The sequence below is a fragment of the Camelus dromedarius genome, chromosome 3 (assembly GCF_036321535.1).
Source record: "Camelus dromedarius isolate mCamDro1 chromosome 3, mCamDro1.pat, whole genome shotgun sequence".
Taxonomy (NCBI): domain Eukaryota; kingdom Metazoa; phylum Chordata; class Mammalia; order Artiodactyla; family Camelidae; genus Camelus; species Camelus dromedarius.
Window position 1 is genome coordinate 63,675,757 of NC_087438.1, and position 23,637 is coordinate 63,699,393.

The window sequence follows — 23,637 nt, forward strand, 5'->3', positions numbered from 1 at the left end:
CTTCCCACATTGTATTTCTGCCACTTCTTGGAATAAATGACATTTTTATTCTACAAGCAGCCTTACCTGATTAAGGCAGCACTGGGTTGTGCGGAAGAATTGTGGACTTCAAGTATTAAGAGTTTTGGAACTGAGTCTTGGTTTTACCACTTCTAACTGTATGACCTTGGGCAAGTCAATTTTCTGAGCCTAATTTTGTTCAATATAAAAATACTAATATCTAGAGCTCGCAGATCATTGGATTGTGTAAGGATTATTGGAGAGAAATACCAAAGTGCTGACACATAAGAGAGCAAACTTTAGATACTTCACCCAGATTCTAATTAATATGAAACCATATTAATAATATCTACAGTCCAGCCTTACTTTATATACAGTGACACAGTCATGATACAGATTAGGTTTATGTCGAGTACTTATGCATCCATTTAACACCATTCAGTGAATCATTAATTCTCTAGAAGTAGTACACATACTAATCTTAGTATTTGCAAACTTAACTAAGTGCACTGTGATGAAACCTGCCAAAGCCAAAACTTAACTGTTGTTGAGAGCTGATTAACACTGGAAATTCTTTTCCAAATGAAACACTGGTCTCTTTTCTCCCTCACATTTAGGGAAATTGAAAGTGCCAAAGGCTAAAAATTCCCTTGATTGAGGATAAGATGCAGAGGAGTGGAACTACCACGTACATGGCTTGCCTTCCAATTATTGAATTCTGGAAATGTATTCCAAGGTAGTGAGACAGCGTTTTACAAGCTATCTAATGAAAATTTCCTCTAGAACAGTCACAATTATCAAGCCAAAATGAGTCTCATAACTGAAATTACCTTCAAGTTTTAATAAATCCCTCAGCAAACACTTGTTCTGGTTGGGTATATCCAGACTCTGGTTGAGAAATGAATGGTTTCAAGCTGAAGCCTGCTTTAAGCAGAATTTCTGAGTAGGGAAATCACAGTAAATATCAAATTCCTAGTTTAAATGGGAAGCCAATTTGTACCTATTCTTTTTTTCTTTCTTTTATTCTTCTGAGGACAGTCTAAATTGCTCAACCTAGTTTGTTCATTCTTTCTAGCTACAAATATTTTCATCTTCCCTGGGGACATGCTAACCTTCTGAGTCAGAGTTACACACAGGGGTTAAACTACCTCTCTGGGCAGGACACAGAGCAGAGGAAATTCAAAACTTTAAATGACTCATCTATGACTGAAATAAAAGTCTATCACATATGGTGGTGAAGACAATTTTTACACCCATGGGTTCATCTTTGAGAAGAGAAGAGGTCTTGAGAAACCACAATTTCTCAGGCAGGAAATATTTCCCTCCGTCCTCTTTAAACTCTTATTAAAAGGCTGTTGAAAAGTTCTGATTCAGCAACTTTCCAAGTTACCCAGTCCTTTAAAAAGGTTTAAATGTGACCTCAACTCTGCACAACATAGATTTATAATCAGTCTTCCATTTGGAAAGCCCAGGCTTTAGAGAAACTGAGTGAATAACGCCACAATAATGGTATTTCAGCTCAACAATGAGATTTTCTCCCAGAGATATAAAAACAGACCCTGGGAACAATTTCTAGGAGCATTTTATTGTTTTGATGGGACAATAAAATACGAGGTTATCATAATAACAGTAAGATATCTTGCCTCTTCCTGGAAGGTAAAGGTACAGCAAAACATTTTCGTACGTGGCAAAGTGGACAAGAGCTTCTCTCTGTCTCGGATACAAAGTGTCTAGCCTTAGAAGTGGGATTTCCAGAGCAATAGTTTTACCCCATATTGTGAAAGAGATTAAAAGTATATCTTTTGTCCCAGAGTATTAGCAGTGACAAGCTAATTATGGCAAACCCAGTCTCTTCCTCGGCTTCTCCCCAGGCTCTCTGATTTACCACACCTGAATTGGGTTTTGGGCTGGAGGGCAGTAAGTAAGCAAATAAAACTCCAATAGAATTCTCTTGAAGGGGAGAAACTGCTTCATGATAATTACTTTGTTTATTTTCACAGTACTTGTCCCCTTTGTTCAGAGACTATCCTAATAGAAGTTTGTCATGATGATGATCACTCCATTATAACATGTACATATAGCAGATGTTTGTTATCTCATATAATCCCTGTATTTGTTCTATAAGTGACGTATTAACATTTTTCTCTCTGAGCAAAACTGAGGAGCAGAAAGGTTAAGGGAACTTGTCTGAGGTCATACAGTTAGCAAGCAGCAAAACCAAAACTCAAACCCCAAACTCTATGACACCACAGTCCATGCTCTGTCCACACAATGTCTTGCTGCCTCAATTGGGTAAGGCTGGCTGTAGGATAAAGATGCCATTTATTCTAAGAAGTGGCAGAAACACAGTTTGGAAGGAAGGTGGAAGGAATCTGATCATTTCCTCTTGTTGTTCTTTCCAGTTCTCTCTATATCTCTTTATTTTATTCACTTACTCATTTCCCCATCTTTATTGTCCCCATCTTCATAACTGAATAAAAAGATTGGTTCTTCAGGTAGAAAATGGTGGTAGTTTCCTACTTAGTGGAATATAGGGGAAGCTCCTGAATAGCCCTGACTCAAAAAACAAACAAACAAACAAACAACCACCCAAACTTCCCATTCACCTGCTACAGTCACTGAAATTCCCACCATTACAGAGTCACTCCTTTGGCTTAAGTGTAGTTTGTCTCTAAAAGTTATCTTTGAACGTGACAGTTTATCATATTATTTACAACTTTCCCCAAGATTTATGTGCCCAGTATAATCAATCACAGAACATGAAACTTCTGGTTGGTAATAAAGCAGCATGAAAGGTTTAAATGACCCCTTTGTAGCCAGAGAAGAGAAAGAGCCAAAGGGAAAGGAAAACTAAAAGGAGTAGAAGCCAGGAAGGGCATGGTACAATCTTGAAGTATGTCAGCCTTTTATTAAGGGTTGCATGGGGCTAGGGAGAAAGGAAGCATGTGCAGACTTTTAAATAGGTTTAATTTCAGCTTACGTGGCAGGAAGCCTTCCTTGACTCCCCAAGACCAGATTACAGGTCCCTGCTCTGAGCATTTTGAAATATCTGCGCTAAGATCTGTCCACATCTTATTCGGCTATTACTGTCTGTCTGATTCCATCACTGGAACATAAGTTCCTTGAGAGCATTCATTCATTCATTTGAGGGATATTTCTAACCATAGTGTAAAGTTTAGGGGAAAAACTATATGGATTTCAATGTCCAAATGGTTGGAAATTTTTTTTCTCACCTTTTATTTGGAGGTTGTGTGTAGCTTGAGCACAGAGGAAAAAAATCAAACACATGCTTCTACCTCAGGGTTCTGGCGTTGAGTGTATATTGTATAGTCACCTTTCAGTAGAGGGCCATGGACAGTTACTGGGAAAACATACAGGGGGATCATGATTATATTTAAGAAATGTTTTTGAGGTAGGGCAAAATGGCTCAGGAGCTTTTCATTTTTGCTAGTTTATTAAGAACATACTTCATAATCCCACTGCCAGCTTAAGCAATGTATAGATAAAAATGTTCAAAGTGTAGAAGATTTTGAGAAACTGAAGAAAGCAATAAAACACAAGAAATGGAACACGCCAGTGGAAGAACCAGAAATGAATGGATTTTAGGGTATTATGAAAATGTAGACGAATACTGGGTAAGAAGCAAACTGATAATGATTATTTAGAACCAATAACCCTTCCAAAGGAAAAGTTAAGAAGTCAACAACAAAAACCCCTCATACAGAAGATTTCTGTCATCTCAGTACCTTGTTTGAATTATAAAAATCACTTCTTTGTCCTGATCAGAGAAATCCTGATATGACATAAGCCCCTGTTGGTCAGAGGCTGTCACATAACCCCATCATGTCATTGTACCTAGTGATCACTGAGTAAATCCTCACGGCCATCAACAAATGCAAATAGATTTGCTTAAAGAAAAGGTTATCAGTGAATAACAGCGTGTAGACCAAAGCCCTGTGACCTGATGCAGCTCTGAACTGTGGCACGGACTCCGGCCACTCATAGTAATTCCTGGCAAGTCATCACCTGCTATAATGCAGAATGTAGTAGAAAGTGGGTGTCAAGCCACGGACTCCATTATTGGAGGGTGGGGGGAGTTGCTGACTGGCAGAAAGCCTTTGCTGCAATGTGGACTTACCTCCAAGGAGGCCCGTGGGTGCGGACCTGGCAGCACTGCTCAGCATGTGCGCTAATGAGCAGCCCTGTGCTGGCTGTTTTTCCCTCTGTTAAATAAATCCGGCGGGGTTACAAAGATGCTTGTAAGATTTCTGTTTTACTTCCTCAGATAAACCTGCAGTTTCATTCTGCTATGAACCATTGAAACTGACATTTTCTAGGTCAGAAAAAATGGTTGAATATCAGCAATTTTATATGACTTGACCTAATTGTTAAATAATCATGCAGATTTGGTACTACAATGTGACCGTGGGAAGAAAGCAAGAATTCAAATATGAACACTAAATGCCTTATTTTTTGGTTTTTGGTTTTTGTTTTTCAAAGGAAGCCCTCTCGGGTTAAAAGACAAGGCAAATTCCTTTTAGCTGCTATTAGTATTTGTGAACTATCTAATCACACGGTGCTGTGAAGTGTACACAATACACAGAAGAGACCAACATCACCTTTGAGGAATTTATCATCTGTATGTGAGGATTGGGCTAAATATAGATCAAAAATCTTGTTTCCATTTTCTACATAGCAAACAAAAATGGCTGTATTGTAAAGTGCAACTCATCTTTCATAAACTATGCTGAGGGCAGTACCACAGATACCCAGAAATGTTACTTACTGGCCTTATTTTTTATGCATACCCGCCCCACTCCAAAACATACACACACACACAGCACTCTAACTATATTAGCTTTCTTTCCAGGGCTGGCCACATAATCTGTGGGAATAATGAGAGGTCCCTTGTTAAAAAAGGATTGTGAATTTTAAGATGGCGACAGGAGAGTGTAAAACTGGAAGCCTGCGGAACCACCCCAGTTGCACACCCATGAAGCCAGCCTTGCTTCTTTCCATTTTCCATACACGCCAGGCTCACTTCCACCCCAAGGCTTTGGCACTTGCTGTTCTCTCCACTTGGAACGCTCTCCTCATGGTTAATGTCTCAGCAAAAAGCCGCCTTTCCTGACAACGCTGTCTCAAGAAGCTCCCTTTTTGGTCACTCTCTGCATGCTATCTTGCTTTCTTTCCAGTACTTGCCTATGTTATTTTCTTGCTAACTTATTTACTGACTGATTTATGGTCTCGTTTCCCTCCACTGGGATGTAAACTCTGCCAACAGAAGTGACTTAATCTCATTTACTTCCTCTTGTTCACATGGCTCATCAAATAGTACTTGGTACATAGTAGGTACATAGTCTTCTAATTAAGTTTTTGATGAATCAATGAACAAACTAGTTTATTTGTTAAATATTTCTAATTTATAAAAAAAAGCTTCACTTTTTTGTGTGTCCCAGCAGACTGAGCTAACACACTCATGCATTCAAACATAAATGAACCAAAGAATAACATTCAAAACTTTAGCCAATGTGATACACCAAAAGTGGAATACCTGTTCAATTGTGATTACTAAGATTTACCTTTAGAAATCATATTGCATCTAAAGGTCAACCTGCTTTTAGAGTTAATTCTGCTGTGGATCTCATAACTTAAAATTATTATGTAAAATTGTTATGTTAAATAAAAATGAAAAGTAGACATGTATTAAAATGTTGACCGAAAAAAATCTCACAAAATAATTTGCAAGAAAATATGGTAATTCTCTACTGCAACTGTGCCTCCTATCGATAATAGAATATAATTATTAAGACATTATTAAACACTTTATTAGAAAACTGAATGTAACTATACTTTTTCCACAAGCCTAATATTCACTTCAGAATAGTTAAACAACAAAAAAAATCAAAATATTTATAAAAGGTTAGAAAAATTAGGACTTTGAACCCTTGCAGGAATTGTTATCATGCTATCATGAAAATACCATGGTTGAATTTACCTGAAGCTGGCATTACAGTACAAAGCCTTCTATAATATACCTGTTTAATTATATCTTTTGAATTTAAAAGTCAAAGATAATGGCCCCCTAAGTCTCAACTTTGCTTTTCATGGTCCAGTTGGTTCTGGCTGGAGAGTTGGTATTGCATGCAAATCATCTTTTTTGGTTGGTTTCATAGTTCCCAGCTACAACTAGAAATTAACAAAACAACTTATAAACCCTGACTGTTGAAGACTTCTCTACGTATCCAATGAGATACGCAATGCAAGTTAAATAGGAGAGCATTTGCAATTTAAAATATTATTTTCCATAATGAAAATGTAAAGCAGTCGTTCTGTTTTATTCAGCATGGCAGGTTAGGAGTCCCCGTGAAGCTACATTGAAGCAAAGAGTAGATTAATAATTTAATTTGGTTCAGAACTATGCAATGGGGCACCACAACCTTTTATTCTGTAACCAGCTACTGACCCTAATATGGACGAACCAATTAGACATCTCTATTTAATTGTTGGGTGACCCATCTAAAACTCACTAGGAATTTTCATTTTAAACAACACTCAACAGTCTGAAAGAATCCTAGTTATCCCCCTGGTGGAGGTGGTTGATTTGATAGAAGCACACAAAGGAGTTCAGCAAACGGGGGAGGTGGGGGGGGTGGAATCTGCAAGATCATTTTAGACTGTGTTCTGTAAAAGAACATCTTAATATAATGAGCCTTTTTCAGTCTCCCTTGGCGGAACATCAGCCCTCTCAGATAACCTCACACAAAGCAAATACCATTCGTCTGAAGTTACATTTGCTCCTTGTTATCACAACTTATGCCACTTAATTCATTATTCAACGAATTCACTTTCTTGTTTATTAGATGCAAGGTAGCCGCTTATCCCTAAAGGCCATGTATGCAAAAGACTGCTTGTAATCCTGTCACTTCAAACCTCTCCAGGCTTTTACATTGCTTCAAGAATTAGGAGGAAAGAAGCAAACAATTTAGATTTATTCCTGATGATATTAAATCTGTACATGATGAAAGAAATGTGAACCTGAAGTTTGCTGATTTGGAGAATGGCTTCAGATGCCATCTTTACATGTAAAAGTACACTCACTCACTTCCCATAATAAACACCTAGAATTAGTCTTCCTACATTACAAAGGAATAAATTAAATGCATTTTTTTATACAGGTCACCTGCAAAAAAAAAGTAATATATCTCATCAGCTGCATTTCAAAGATGCAGGCCGGCTCAAACATGCACATGCTTAAAACAGATACTAATATACTTTAAAATCTGATAGCTTATCTGTCAAGGCTTTGGGGTACCATTCTTTAAGTATATTTAATGTTGGATTAAAAAATGCATTAAAAATGGTTTCTAAATTTTCCAATATGGGTTATTTAAGATTCTTTTTGGTTGTCAATAACAAAATGTGATAAATATATTGTGCATAATGTAAGATGTTATAACTATTTGAACTCTTCACACAACATAATATGGTCAGAGATATTTCAAGTTGATCTGGTAATCTTATGCTATTAAAATTATTAAAATGTAAATGAATTATTGAATTAAAGAACTTTCACTGCACTCCTAGCACAACTAATACTGTATAAAATTATCTGCGTAATTATACACAGTGTGTTTACATAAAACATTCAGGAAAGAGCTACATATCAGAGGCTGAGTGTAAAATATTTTAGGCTCTGTGCTGAAGTCTTCTAAATATGGAAATCTAAGTGGTTGTTTAGTATTGGTGCTTGATGTAACTGCAGACAGTTTTAAATTTCATGCTTTACTTATTTAAATGCTAAGTAACTCTAAACTTATTTTTGAAACTCTCAAATATATATATAAAATATATAAAATGTATCTAGACTGAATGTATTTTAAACCTCTGTGCATTATTCACAAGGTTAAGAGGCATTTATTTTCTTCAATTAATTCAAATTATGAGCTAACTATCTGAGATTCAACCTAATTTCATCAACAAAAGCCACAGAGAACATTTTAATGCAGCATAGTATATACAGATATACCTAGGACAAAAGACTCAACATCCCCAGAAAATAGGAACCATTTATAGGGAACCTTATTTTGTGAAGAGAGTTGTGACTAATCAAATAATATGTACAGAATTACCTGCAACTATTCTAAGGATGGAAATGCATTTGAAAACTCACATATCTAGTAACTGTGGATATTATTGTAATTACCGCCATTCTTCCAAAAGCATCAGTCATAGTAATATGGTGATGAACAAATTGATTCACCTGAATAATTAACCTTACCATAGCATAACTACCTTAGGTGCAGATTAATGCTTTCTATTCAGCTTAAGACATAAACCTACCAGAGAAATCACACTCATTAAATACATTGCAAAAATCAATTGTTTCCTGCCACTCTGAGAAATTAATATCAACAATAAAGTTGTACAGTATTTTTAAAGGCTTATGTTCATCTGTCTGTGCTGATTAAACAAAAACAGCAAAATAGAGCAAAATGAAATTAACAAAGAGTGCTAATAAAATACAACTTTTCTGTTGATATATTAGATATATGACTTTATTCATTATTGTACAACTCTTGGTTTTTTACATGTGGGAGATTTAAAAAGTCACCCAGTGATTTTTATAGTGCAACCGTATGCTAGATAAAGATATTTAAGCTGTCAGTATAAACTGCTTCTGTTTTCATTTTGCATTTAATTTCAATGCCAGACTCAAGGCATAAATTTTTCATCACCTGCAATGCTATGAATAAAAGATTAAAAAAAGAACTGAGAAGAAATTCTAACACATGCAGTGCATATAGCACATTGTGCAGACGCAGGATTCATAACTAGATGTTTAATTTCCATCTTTTTTTCTTTTACGTCCGGAACATTATTACCTGAGTTAATACATCATGGAGCTAATTTCCAGTATTTTAGCTTTGCAGAATTCAAGTTTACCTAGTTGGGGACAAATAGGCCATTCATTCCACTTGAAATCTGAAATACACGCCCGAAGATTTACATGCTACTCTGTTAGCACTGCAGGATTCTATTACTCTTGTATTTCTAGGAAGGGATATTTCAACATCATATATTTTTGTTTTATTCCATGAAATAGCATGTACATTAACCTTGCCTGAAAGTTCAAAGAACCAAGGATTACAGAAACAGTCCCACTTAATATCAGTTCCTCATTAAACTTGCTCCATGTTCCCAGCTGAAAGATATAATCAATCCCAAGAGGCAAAGTTATGAGTTCGGTGTTGAGGCATTTTTTATTTAGTACTTAAGACTGTTTTCCGTAGCACAATGCATCTTCATTGTCACTTTATTAGCCTCCAAAGGACACACAGACCAGAACAATTTCTAATTCCTGCCCATAGACTCTCAGTGAGCAAGAGATGCTCAAGAGCCCTTCCTAATCTCATCAGGAGGGCCTTGGGTTTATGAGCCTTGTCATTCTGAAACTTCACTTTCTCAGGGCAGTCAAGAGCCTGTGAGGACTCCAGGTCTGTCGGGACAGCAACAGTTAGTCCCTTGGATGTTAGTGGCATCTAATAATGTCTGGCTTATTGTCTTTGTCTCTAATTACTCATACCAATTTTTTTATGGCGACTGAATTTAAATTGAGGGAAAGCTTTGGAAGAAAAAGAAACCAAACCATGTTCTGATATATTTCTACCAATGTGGTATTCAATTAGCTCAGCTGATCAGCTGAGAGCACTAATAAGACCTAGATCATTGGTTCAATTCCAGGGTAGCCAGTTAGTTTTACTTTGTTCGATGGTCACAGATGGATACCTCATCTTATCCAGCTGTCTTAAGTCACCGGTCACCAGAATAACCACATGCGAGAGCATGAATGGATCAGTGCAAATCCATCCTTGTAACTAGGCTCTAGAGGGCAACAGTATCATCTTTTGCAATGATTGTACAAAAAGTAGTATCTTAATAATAAAAACTCTTTTTTTTTTTTTCTGCGTATTGTTTGTAACTGTAAAGCAAGCACTCTGGATCTCCAAAACATGTAATGGGCTTTAATTAACTAGACTTCATAACATCTCTATGATGTTGGCAAGTTTAACTAAGCTTACTTTACAGATGACAAAGCGTAAACTGAGGAGTTGAGTCACTTGTCTGAGGCCACAGAAAATGTCAGGGGCATCTCTCAGATTAGAATCCCTGTCTTTCTGTATCTCATTCCGTCATGGCTCCCGTGAGACTGCTCTGCCTCTATGGAAACAGCCTGAAGTCACAATAATACGTCAGTATACTATCACGTTATTTTTCATTATGCTGGAAGACACAAGCACAGTGAAAAGACGTGGTGAGGCAAAGATTACAACGTTGTCTCCTTTTAAGCAGCATAAATGTATGGAAATTTGGATTTGTTGAGCAGATAAATTAGAGGGTGTCATGTATCACTTAGTCTATGCTACCTCATATTGCTATTAACCACTTTTTTTTTTTTTTGGCATGCTCTAACTTCCCAATTAGATAGTCAGCACAGAGACCAGCCCATGTCTTACATCTCTTCGAACTGGTAGTAGGTATTTAAAAATATTTATTCATGACAATAGCATTTGTTTGGAGGAGAATTTAAGGCTTCATATCCTATGGGGATGGTAAAATAGGGAAGGAAAGAAGCTTTATGATGGTGGGCAGGGCTGGATCTTTCCTACTGAGCATCTATCATTACAGCAATTCTAGCTTGATGTGTTATGTGCCGAAGCTTTATAAGAACACCTAGCACATATCCTGGATCCCAAGCATGAAAAGGATCTACAGAAATTACTCATTTAAGGAAAATTCTTGCCAAGAGTAGAATGCTTAAACAGCAGGGAGAAGAGACAACTTGATGCAGCTGTGGAAGGTGGAGGCTTCACTGTGCAATCCAACAGATTTCCGTCAGTTGGGAAATGGTGTTGTGAGAAAATGAGTTGCTCAGTATTACAGAAGAGAAAAACACATGATGGCAGGGGTTGGCTGGGGTGGACGACAGTAAACATTTTCCATTTTATAAAATGATTATCCATAAAGTGTTTTAAAGTCATGCGCCTTTCTCATGAGCGAAGTGATCTTTGGTTAAAACCGATTTACTAGAAAGTTTCAGAAATACGGCAATTTTGTGAGCTAAAGTCAGCCTGTAAAGATTCCCTCCTACCTTGGGTAACTGACTTGGATTTGAATCTCTTAGTAAAGGATCAGCTATTGGGGTTGCTTTGTAATGTGAGGAGCTGTTCTGGAAAGAGATCTGAAGATCTTTGTGATCCAAGAAGGAAATGGCAGACTCGGCAGCAAACTCAAGGTATAAAGTGCATACCCCCCAGACATGAACCAATCCAAGGTTTTCATTTCAATACAGTCACCTCCCTCCTGTTCATGTCTATTGTTGTGTCTCCGGGTATTGGAATCCTTTAGGAACAACCTTATGAGGTCAATGGGCTGGTCTTATCACTAATGCTGTGGTCAGGGATAATCACTTTTCCCCCTTATATACAAATATTCTGCACAAGAATATTAGAAAATGTAAATTCATTGCTCTCACTTGTCAAAGACTAGAAAAAATTAAAATTATTTAGTGCTTATTCTCAGGTGAAATACAGCATTCACTTTCATGCTACACAGATTTACAGTATAATTACATAGTCAATATAGTTCAATTTTTATCTTCTGAGTTTTAAAATAATATTAATGAATTAGAGCTTTATACTACATGAGCTTTGATGATAATTTGCCTTCTTTAACGTATGAGAAAATGTAGTAAGCACTACTATTTCAGGGATGGTTTCTTCCTACCACATTAGTGTTTATTAACCTAGGAGGCTTCCAGGGTCCATGAACCTCTTGAAAGTATATGTAAATTTGGGGGGAATATGCATATGTTGCATGTTTCTAGGCAGAGTTTTCAAAGGAGTTCTTGTTTCAAAAAAAGGTATGAGCCGCTACTGTACATCTTCAGCTTGTGTTTCTTTCTAAGGAAATAATATTCATCTCTGTAACAGTTAAAGATATCTATATGTATACATGTATAGCGTTCAATGTAATTGCTTTATGAATCAGCAAGATACTCAAAGAAGTTTAAAATGCTATAGTTTGTTTCTAACAAGAAAAAAGAAAGGAAAGGGACACACATGGCAACTAAGAAAATTCACGCTGATTATAATATTTCTATACGAAGCACTGGGAGAGATTAACTGGCAGTTAAAGAAACACCTTTCCTTGAAATATTGAGATATAAATAAATCTCTCTAAGAGACATTCAGTATAGTTCTTCCTAGGAAGTAGTGTGTTAGACTAGAAATCTTGGAGTCCTTTCCAGGTTTATGATCTCACTATGTGCTTTTAGGCAATGTACAATAACTATTTTTATTCATTGTCAATCAAACACATCACTTCAGATGCATGCTATGCTTAGCTAACCTGTCTTTTAAAAAGGAAACCTATTTTGAACCAAAATACCCTCATCACATACACAAACAGACACAGGGGATGAGATGAGAGAACTGAGTTCTGTTTAGATTTATATCACTGACTCACTGAGTTCTCAAAAGCAAGTTAATCTTGCCCCAAACATTTGAGATGTTGTATTATTATTATTATTATTATTATTATTATTATTATTATTATTATTATTATTATTATTATTTTACAATGGCCTCAAAGACAAACAGTTGATTTGAGATTCTTAGCCCCTATCTCAAATTTTATGTGAACAAGATTCCTTGGGAAGGGCCCTGCAAATCTGTAGTGTAACAAGCGATCCAGGAGACTCACGATCATGCAAGTTCAAAAATTCTGGAAGGATGTGATATTCTTAGTCCTCTAAGATTTTTGGATTTTGGCTACTTGGTATGTGCTTCCCTTCCTCTGAAGATCGTCAACATAATATATAACTCCCTGAAGTCAATTTCACCTAGAGGCTGGGAGATTAATTTCCAATCATAAAATGAATTGTTGGTGAGTATGCAACACAGCATTTGAGGAGTTAATTCAAAATCCTATTGTTGAGAAATGTAGAATGGGAACATGAGCATGGTATTAAAAATAACAGCTTTATCACCCTTTAAAAATCCATACTGATTTCAAAGGGCATTGATAAGCACAGGGTAAGCACATTTTTTCAGTCATGCACTTGGGGAACCATTAATTTAAAATGTTCCTCTGGACAACTGGTTCTATTAGGATGTCACAAAAAAAAACCTTCTAATTCAAAAGAGGAAGGGGAAAGTATTGGTGGAAAATTGTAAAAGGTTTATGATTTTTTTTTATTAAAAAAATTGAGAGCCAGGACATCTTATGTTTCTATCAAGTCCGTTAACTTGAACTTTTTTCCCCCAACCTGAAAGTGTGGATGAAATCTTACACTTAGCTCCATGCAGGCAACTGACAATAAAACGATGCAGTTATACTTGACCACTTGGAGAACAGATCTATGACCAAAAACACTGTTAACAGTGGACATTTTCACCTTGGGTATGAGGCCCAGTAACATCATAGTATATTATAAGTAATGTAAGCTTCTATATGAAGGACTAAATATAAATATAGGAGTAAATGTAAGGATAATGATACATCTATTGACCAATACCAGGTTCCCAAGCAACAGTTAGTGATTTCAGGTTTAGATCACTGAAAAGTGACTGCAACTAATCTTGATTACTTTGACAAAACAATGTCAAAAATTTGAGAGGCAACCTAATAGTGAGAAGATACCTTTCTTAGGCTTCTAAAAGGTAACGCCCAGACATACTGATTCACTCCTAGATTTGTCTTTACACTGGAAGTGCTACAGAGTGAATGGTTGTTTCTGCCTAACACTGGGCGACTTCACTGTAAATAGAAGGCCGTGTGGCCATTTTGGTGCAATCTTTCCCCACTCGGTTGGTAGCGCCCTGCTAGCTGGTGTGTAACATAGTGTGTTGATTCCATTATTATTAAAAGTGAAATGCTGAATTATTAATGTAAATTCAACTGCCCCTTTTTCTGTAAAGTAAGCAGATTTACTTTTCTTATTTGGTCGACCCTAGGGAGTAACTTTTAACTTTCCTTATGTAGTTAAGTGATTTTCATTTCAGGTATATGTGAACATTTTTAAAAAAGAATTCCTGCAGATACAGAATTGATATTTGGAATTTTTCTTTTTAGTTTTATAAACCAACTTATTTAAATTATTAAGATAGAACTAGCTTTTGATCTCAGACCATCATTTTATAATCATTTTATCCATAACAGAAGGTTGGCTGTACTGTATCTTCACAATAATTTTGTTATGCTCCAAATTCAAGATTCATACTTTTAGGACTCTGAAGTGCTCATCTTCTCAATTAATTATTTGTAAGCCTCTAGGCTTATTAGTAGAGTGAATTTTAGAATGCCCCAGTAAGAATGTAACAGCACACAGGAAACACACAGTGTATTTTCTAACACTGCTGTTAACCAACCACCCAAGTTTCAGCGTGACTGCAATGCTTTCCAGCACTATCCATGGTGATCTTTAGCAGTATTCCCACGTAGGGTGTACTAGCAAACTAGTAACTTATTGTTTTAGACCAATGAATGTATGACTTTTTTTAAGTTTCTGTCATACAATAAACTATTTTTAAACACATTTTTTGGGGGTAGTTCATTTATTTCAATGACTCCTAAATCTTGGGAAAGGTTAAGAATAAAGTTTTGTGTCAGCTTCATTTTTAATAGTTTCCTGGTGCCTTTCTTCTATGGTAATCTAATTTATATTATCTTTTAAATCTATCATATAAATATATTACTATGCTTAATTATTCTAAGTAGTAGCATGACTATTATTTTTATATTTATAATTATTCATTCATTTCAAGTCACTCAGCATGCTGTTAATGAGCCATGCAGTTAGATATACTAATTTGTTCTCAAGACTCATAAAGTTCAATATAAAGTATTTTGAAGTTTATAAAAAAATTTTTTGTGCATTACATGCTTGTCCGCAGACATAAAGCTCAAAGATTTTCTTTCTTTCATAATATACTATAATATGGTTACAAGTGCATTGAAATTCATCTTGTTAGAATGGTAGTAATATATCCCACCAGGACTACTGTTCCTAGTAGCAATTTAAAATAATTATTGTGAGACTTGATGCTAGACATCAGGTTTGCAATAGAATTACAATGAGGGAAGTGTATTAGAGACAAAACATTGCTGGAAGAAAACTTCATAATGGCGCAATTTGGAACTAAGCCTCAATTTTACAGTAATAGATTCTCTTTATGATGGCACAAAGGAGTGAATGCACTTAGCAAATTTAAATCTATTATTAGTCACACTTTGTGGATTGCAGTGCAAAAAGGAGAAAAGAAATTAGCTTTTTAAGTATGTTCTTATATAAAACAGGTTCTAGTGAGAACAGTCTTATATCAGATCTCCTTGTTACACTTCAGAAGCACAGTCAGTCTTTATAACAGCAGGGAGTTGTCCAGGTTTAAAAGTCTTTCCAAAATCGTTCTGAAGGTCTCTGATTTCAAATTATACATTTCTGAAGTCAGGGTACATTCAACATCAGTACATTTCTTATTTACAGAAATACAGTATAAAACAAGCAAGACAGTTAATTTGGTCTTTGCTGCTTCCCACAACCTCTCTCCTTGAATGAAGATGTGTTTGTAGTTCATATTGGTACTATACCTGCCTTTAATGCGATTTCAATTAGAGTAAGAGAACTCAGTGGTGTTAAGTCGGTATGATTTGGCACTCATCTATGTAAAGAGAGTCTCAGTAGGCAGTTTTGCAAAGGAAACCAACGGGAAGAATTCAGTAGGTATTTTTAGTATAAAATCAAAACACTAAAAATCCAAGCTTCCATTTTCAAGTTAAGTAAAATGTTACAGTTTTGTTTTAATTATGATCCATTTTTCCTATTTCATCTTAAAATAATACTAAGTAGAAAGTCTGACAATAGCACAATTTAGTTTTAAAGTAACACATAACATTTCCATCATGTTACTGACTGGGTACATAGGAATTCCGCTGCAATCCTTAAGTAGTACGAAATAAAATTCTTATCTGAGATGTTTCACGTAAGTATTTATCTGTGGAAAAGAGTGGAATCATCCAGCTGAACTGGGGAAACCAGCCATACAAATTCACGTTCATAGACTGATGGGAGAGGAAAGCGAGGACAAAAAAAGAATGGCCACCCTTAAAACAAAGTTGTACACAGCTGAAACAGAGCAGATAGAAATAAAAGTAAATAGTTCAAAGAGATCACTTTAAAAAGGCATTTTCTTATAGATTATCCACATCTACTGCCCATATTAACACTTAATATTGCTTTTCTATAATTTTGTTTTGCTCTGTAGCTGTCTATAGCTGCCTTTGCTTAATAATTCGAGTGCACTTTTATCCTAGTGGGCTCCAGTTAGTAGTTTGTACATAGGCTCACATCTGCCAACATTTGACTAATCTCTAAAATATATTCTCTTGTTGCTTCACTTCAAAGACATCACCCTCCCCCGGTATTCCTCCTACTGTTTAGTCTTCAGTATGTGGTGTATACCTCAGCGTTGCGTCGTCTTTCCCACTGCATATTGGGCAGCCTCATCCATTCCCATGGCTTCAGTGAGCATTTACATGCTGATGACTCAAATCTAGCCCCTTCCTGAGCTCCAGACCCATATTATATCCTTCTACCTACTGAGTATCCATCTACCCTCAGACATTCCATAGGCCTCTCAGACACAGGATGCTCCAAACTGAATTAGGAATCTACGCTCTCCCTGAACCCAAATATATTCTTTTCCAGGTGTTACTCATCTCAGTGAAGCACCTACTCAGTTGCCCAAGCCAGAACCTGTGTATCATCCTGGAAACGTCTCTAGTCCCGCTTCCATGTCCAACCAATCTCCAAGTTCAGGTACTTTTACCTCCTACTTAACAAACTTGTTTATTTCCCTCTCTTCCCATTGCCACTGGCCTAAGTCAGGCCACCATCATTTCTCTGTGGAATTATTCTACCAGTCTCCCAACTGGTTTTATCTCACCCTGACACAATCCATTCTCCATGTTACAGAAGGACAATCCTATCAAAACTGATAAAGAAAATAACTGATAAATATGATTACATAATTTAAAAAAATCTCCTCAGGAAAATATACTCAAATAAAATTAAAGATAAATCATAAACTTGGAAAAATATTTGCAATATATATAGCAAAGAGTTGATGTTGCTCATCAGTAAAAACCTCATAAATCAATATGTAAAAGAAATATGAGCAAAGGACATAAACAGTCATTTTTGCATAATAATAAATGGGATTTAAGAATCTGAAAAGATGTTAATCTTACTCATTGTAAAGGGAATGCAAATAAAAATCTGGTATCATTTTATACCTGTAAGATTAAGAAAAATTTTAAAGTTTGAGCATGTGGGAAAAATAAGCCCTATCATATACTATCAATGGGTATGTAAATTAGATAAATAAACAAGGGTACTTATTGTACCAATTTTTACAATAAGTAAAATGGAAGATAATATAAATATTCATCAATTGAATTTTGGTTAAATAATTTATGGAAACCCACATGGTGGAATATTAGACTGTTGTGAAAAAGAACAAGGTGGATCTTAAGGAGGTCATATGGATAAATCTCCATGTTATATTTTCAAGAAGAAAAAGTAAGATGTAGAATAGTTTGTACAGTGTGCTCTTATTCGTGTAGAAAAGGATAGATATACATATGTGTGTATATACATAGGTAGAAATTCTCTGAAAAACTGCAGAAGAAATGTTAACAATGATTGTCTTTGGGGAGCTCTTTTATGCTGTGACATGTGCTACTTTTCCAATAATTAAAAACAGCTAGTTATAAACATTGCAAACACTAATGCCATTCTCACCTTCCAAAAGTATCATGGCTTCTAATTACTGTTAGGAGAACATTCAAGTTCTTTAACAAAGCTTATGAGACATTTCAGACTGGGCCTCGGCCTCCTAGTGACCCTTTCTCTCACCACTTCCCTCTTCAAACCCTACCTCTAGTCACAAGGAACATCTTCAGTTCCTCAAATGCACTTGGAACAATTTCTTTTACACTGCTCACATCTTCTTGTCTAATTACTTATGCTGTGGAACTCAATTTGAAAGTCTCTTTGCCCAGGAAAGATTTTCTGATCATCCTATTCTTTTTTTTTTTTTTAAAACAAATTTTATTTATTTATTTTCCCTCAGTGGAGGAACTGGGAATTGAACCCAGGACTTCACGCATACCAAGCACACACTCTACCACTGAGCTATACCTCCCACCTTCATATTCTTTTTTATAGCACTTATCACACTTACTGTTTAACAGTATGTCTTTCCTACCACTAATCACATGCTCCAGGAGGACAGGGACCATGCCTCCCTTGCTCATAATTATAACTGCAGCGCTTAACTTAATGCTCTGTCTTTGAATAACTGGATATAGATGAACAGAAAGAATTAAGAGAGATTTGATTGACTGATTGTAAAGTGGCTACAATTTGCTCATTCTTTAGTAGTGATTTTGGAAGTAAACGAGAAGGTAAAGAATAAGCTGAAAGTGGGTAGTTTGAGTTGCAAAAACACAAAACTGCTCAGAATAATTACAAGTATATAAATAGCGTTGAAGGAACATTTAAAAACTGATCAAGGGATTTTGGAAAAAAAGGCACTGAATTTGGGAATAAACAGAGTGGAAAGGGATGAATAAGGGTAGATTTCTTGATGAATGTGGGGTTTTAACTTGATCTTTAATAAAGTAAGATTGATGGAAATGAAGATGAAGGCTTTCTAAGTGAGGGCAAGAATTTAAGCAATAGAACAGGGAGGCTGTGGAGATGCAGTTCCCCTAAAAAAGTTGCTTTGTTTCTGTTCAAAGGGAGACTTTGCCTGCTGTATTCCCTGCAGCCTTATGACAACTCCCTCTCAGACCTGGTCTAGAGTTTCTGTGCCCTGCGGACGTGGGCTCTGTGAGGCAGACAGCTTCCCAGGGCCCCTCTGCCCCCTCGGGGTGGAAACACTGGTGCTGAGCTATACACGGTGCCCAAACCTGTCCAACCGTCAGGATAATTTTGTTGAGTTCTAGTCCACTAGGTGCTTCAGAAATCTTGAAAGAAGCACAAAAAGCATGGCCATTTAATACATGTGTGTTCAGCGAATGAACAGATGACCTTCTGTGGCTTTTTCTACATCAAAGTTAACGTTCCAGATGGGCAATCAAAGAAGTCTTTCAAATTGTCCGTTCCTTCCCCAATATCATTTCTTCCTGATTTGTCAAGCCTTAGAAACAGGGTTCTGTGCCTTATGTAAATCGCAAATACCCTTTATTTGCATTTATATCAATTTCTGAACTTTTGCTTATACTAGTTTCTCTAATTAGAAAGGGTTCTGCTTCTTCAACTGGTATGTCATTCGTAAGCACATGTCTCCAACTTAGAAACTCTCTAGAACTCTCTGCATTTTATGCTGGTTGCGTACTTGTTTTCCATTCCCTTAGATCTGCACCATTTATATGACGTGATTCTTTACATAGACACACACACTCACAAACACATGTATATTTTATTCTATAGGTCGAGCCATATGAAATTGCCAATATAGAAAAATTCTGATCTATAAAAATGACAATTTCATGTAGTTCAACATAACTATAAACTCTTTGAAGGCAGGTTACCATGTCATAAAGTTCTGGGAGGTTTGGGGTACAATTCTATGCAGACAGTAGGTCAGAGGTTCTCAAAGTGAAGTCTGTGGACCCCTTTGGGTCCCTGAGATCCTTTTAGGGGTTCATGAAACCAACCAATTTTCATAATGATACTAAAATATTATTTGCACTACCCCCCCCTTTTTTTTTTTTACTGTGTTGACATTTGTATTGGTGGTGCAATGTGGCTACCTTTGCACTAATCAACGCTGTGGCACCAAACTCTTCTAGAGCTCAATGTATTCTTCGTGACCACGCACCTGTATTTTTGAAAGCCACACTGATTTAGGGATGCCCTTAATGAGGTAGTAAAAAATAACCCATTTTATTGACTCTGGACCCTTGAGTATACATCTTTTTACATCTGGTGTGGATGAAACGGGAAGGACACATAAAGTACTTGTACTACATACCAGAGCACAGTGGTTGCCTGGAGGAAAAGCACTTGTGTGATTGAGTTCTAGGCTGAACTAGCCACTTTTGTCCTGGAATATCATTTTTACTTCAAAGAACAGTTGACAGGTATCTGGTAGATATTTTCTCAAAAATGAACAATGAGAGACACTCAAAGAATGCAATTGACAGTATTTGTTGCCAATAATATACTTCAAACATTCGAGCAACATCAGAATTCTGGAAAAGTTGTATCTGCCACCATAAACTTGACAGTTCCCTAATATTTAAAGATTTTTCTGATGAGATCAGAGATGATATTAATCATAATTTTATGATATTGTATAATGAAATGTATCAACATTTGAAGCTCTGCATAACTCAGGGAGCCAATATTTTTCAAATGAACAAGACCTGAAGTTACTAGAAGTTACATAGTGCAAGATAGACGGTTTCAGATTCCACATGTCAACTAACTTATAAGAAGCCACACTTGTTGAGTTTTGGTGTCGTATTAAAAAAAATCCACACTTATCTGAAGTCATAGTCAAAAGATTCCTACAATCTGTAGGGGACCAGATTTTTCCCCTATACTTCATCCAAAGCAACATACCAAAACAGATTCACTCAGAAGGAGATATGATAATCCAGCTGTTAATATGTAATTGGTTTAGTGTTATTTTCAAGTGAACTAAGAAATACTTTTAAAACATCTCAGTTTTCATTTCTGATATGGTAAATATTAATAGAAATAATCCACAGAAATGAAAGCTCTGGGGGCCTTCAATAATGTTTATGAATGTGAAAGGGTCCTGAGACCCCAAATTTGACAGCACTTACAGCAGGTGCTCAATAAATGTCTGGTGAGTTAGTGAATCAATGAAGTGATACAAAGAAAATAAGCAAGAATATAAGCCTAGATGTGTGATTGGGGTCAGCTTTTGGGGGCTGCCTCAAGCACTTGGCTGGTACCATACTCGTCACCATACTGAGAAGTGAATGAGGATTAAATCCTGCTCAGTGTCAGAAAGAAAGGAGGTGTTCCATGGGCCGATTGACTGAAACTCAGTGTTAAATGGAAGCAGGAATAACGATTCTTTAAAAATTCTAAATAAAAGGACTCACAGAGTAAAGACCCCCCCCTCACCTTGCATTGGTTCCAAATATCATGCAAAATTTTTAGGAACAACTCCAGGATTTCCTTTAAGTTGCCTGAGGAAATGTGAGTTCGGAATACTTCTACACGGTATGTTTCCAGGGAGGGTCACCAAACACACAACACTGGAAAGAAGCCAGCCTGCTAGCATTGACGCAACTCCTTTAGGTGGGATGGGTGTGGGGAGTGGATGGCAGTGGAATACTCAAGCATCTCTGGGGCGACCACAAGGAGAGGGAGCAGGAGCGACTCTTCAAAGGACCACTGAGTTACACCGTCCAAAGCACATGGCAAAACTGCTGACTGCTGAGAACCAACAGCAGCCAATGGACTGGTCTGCTGTGCCACAAACAGAAACAGGGCGACTCTTTTGAGCAAAGGCATTGGGCCAAATGAGACTGAGCGGCAAAGAGCAGCTGCAGCCCAAATCAAAGGAGAATCTTTATGATGCATTCTATGAGAGAAGGATTGTCAGTTGTGCTTTGCCTATCTGTTCAGCCACAACTGCCCAGCTATACATCAGGAGCCCAATTTTGAAAAATAAAGAGGTACCCTGAGGAAGAAATGGAGAACACAATTGCTCACTAAGCATCTTTTTTTTTTTTTTTGAGAGTTGCCATCACACTTTATTTATGCCTTTTATGGTTATACCTGTGCAAATTTGATTCTTCCATCTCTAGCATAAACTTACTGATGGTTACTCACTCACCTCTCAAAGCCCATAGCATAGAGCTAGATACATAGCAGGTGCCCAATAAAATCTGCTGAATAAATGAAGTCCAAAATTAGCAAAATGGCTTCATTAGTATTGCAAAACTGTCAAAACACCTGCTGTTATATTCTCATTCATCTATTTGTACATCCAATAAATATTTATTGTGCCTCTATCACATGCAAGGTAATACGATGATGGTTATGTTAAGGTGAAGTAGACATGAATATTTCACTCAAAGACTCCAGAGTTAATAATCTTCACTTTTTGCTTTTTTTCTTTTTGACCACATCCTGATCCATCAACATCACTATGTTTATGGAAAACGAAGAGAGGGAAAAAGCAGGATCAAATTCACAAAAGATACATGCAAGGAGAAGAAAATGTTAGGCTTACTTTGCCATAACTCCAAGGATGAAGAGGATGTTTCCCATAAAAATAGGTGTTATACATGTGCCAGAAAGACACGGTGTACCCATTCATTGGGCCAATTTGAGTCCATAGCTTGAAGAAACATGGATTTTCTCAGTTGAGAAAAATCTTCCTTTGGTTACAGGAACTCACAATTTCCATGTACCACTCAGGAATGTAAAGAACAATTTTTATGTATGACTGAAGCATTCTGCTGTATATCAGAAACTGACAAAACATTGTAAACTGACTATACTTCAATTTTAAAAAGTGGTTAAATTATTTTTAAAAAAAAAAATTTGTAGGTGGTGAGATTAGCTAACATTGGCATATTTAACAGAACAGGGTCGTGGAATTTCCTTTTTAGGGATTTTTTTTTTTAATATAAGGTTGATTGTCAATATGAGACAATGGAACTATCTTTCTCACCCTTAGAGATTGATGGATGACTCTTCAGGACCCTTTCAGTCACATGAATGCCAATGAAAAAGAACGTAAGGGGGTTTGTGAGCAATACGTCAGTATAATCAGTTTTACTACAAAGCTAAAAGATAATTTACTGATGTTGTCACAATCACCTGAATTTACATTTATTCTCTCATTTCAACAAAAACACTGAGTACACATTTTTCCAGGCACTTGGGCTAGTGACTGTCACTACGTGAAGAGGCAAGATACTTGTCCTCACGGAGCTTACAGAACAGGGAGTGCCATATAAGGGGTTCCAGCATTAGATGATATGTATAATGGTTTTTTTGTTTGCTAGAGCCAGAAAGCCCAATTCAAACCAACCTAAGGAGAAATTCATTGGCTAAGATAACAGAACAGCAATAGAACCTCAAAGAATAACAGGGGACCATTCTCTTGATTTCAGATTAGCTTCCTTTGGATTGGCTCCATTTTCAGATAATTCCCCCCTTGCAGAAGAAGGGAGTGCACAGGTTACCTCCTTTCACATACAATTGAAGAGAGATCAAAGCCCTAGAGTGTAGAATTATCGGCCCCGATTAGGCTGGTATGGATCATATGCCCCTTTCCAAACCAACCACAGAGGCTAGGGGATCAAATGCCCAGACTGGCTCAGCCTCTAGCTCACTCACCTCTACCTGAGGCACATATGTATAGAGGGCAGGGTACTGTCATCTCAAAAAGGAGGAGAGTGATGCTAGATAGCTAAAATACCAAATGTCCATACTCAGGAATACACATGCTTGAAAGTAAATTTTCAAGAAATAATCTTTGAAGGGGGAGAGGGGGAAAGGACAAATTAGGGGTA

The 23,637-nt window shown here is 36.7% G+C and overlaps 1 protein-coding gene and 1 non-coding gene across 4 annotated transcripts in view; both read right to left on the reverse strand.

Moving 5' to 3' along the window:
• The window catches only part of KIAA0825 (KIAA0825 ortholog), a 352,861-nt gene that overhangs the window by 73,460 nt on the left and 255,764 nt on the right, over positions 1-23,637 (reverse strand). The gene's annotated exons all lie outside the window — the stretch shown is intronic.
• TRNAT-GGU (transfer RNA threonine (anticodon GGU)) lies at positions 18,195-18,266 on the reverse strand. The gene has a single exon. It is a non-coding gene; the product is annotated as a tRNA-Thr (tRNA).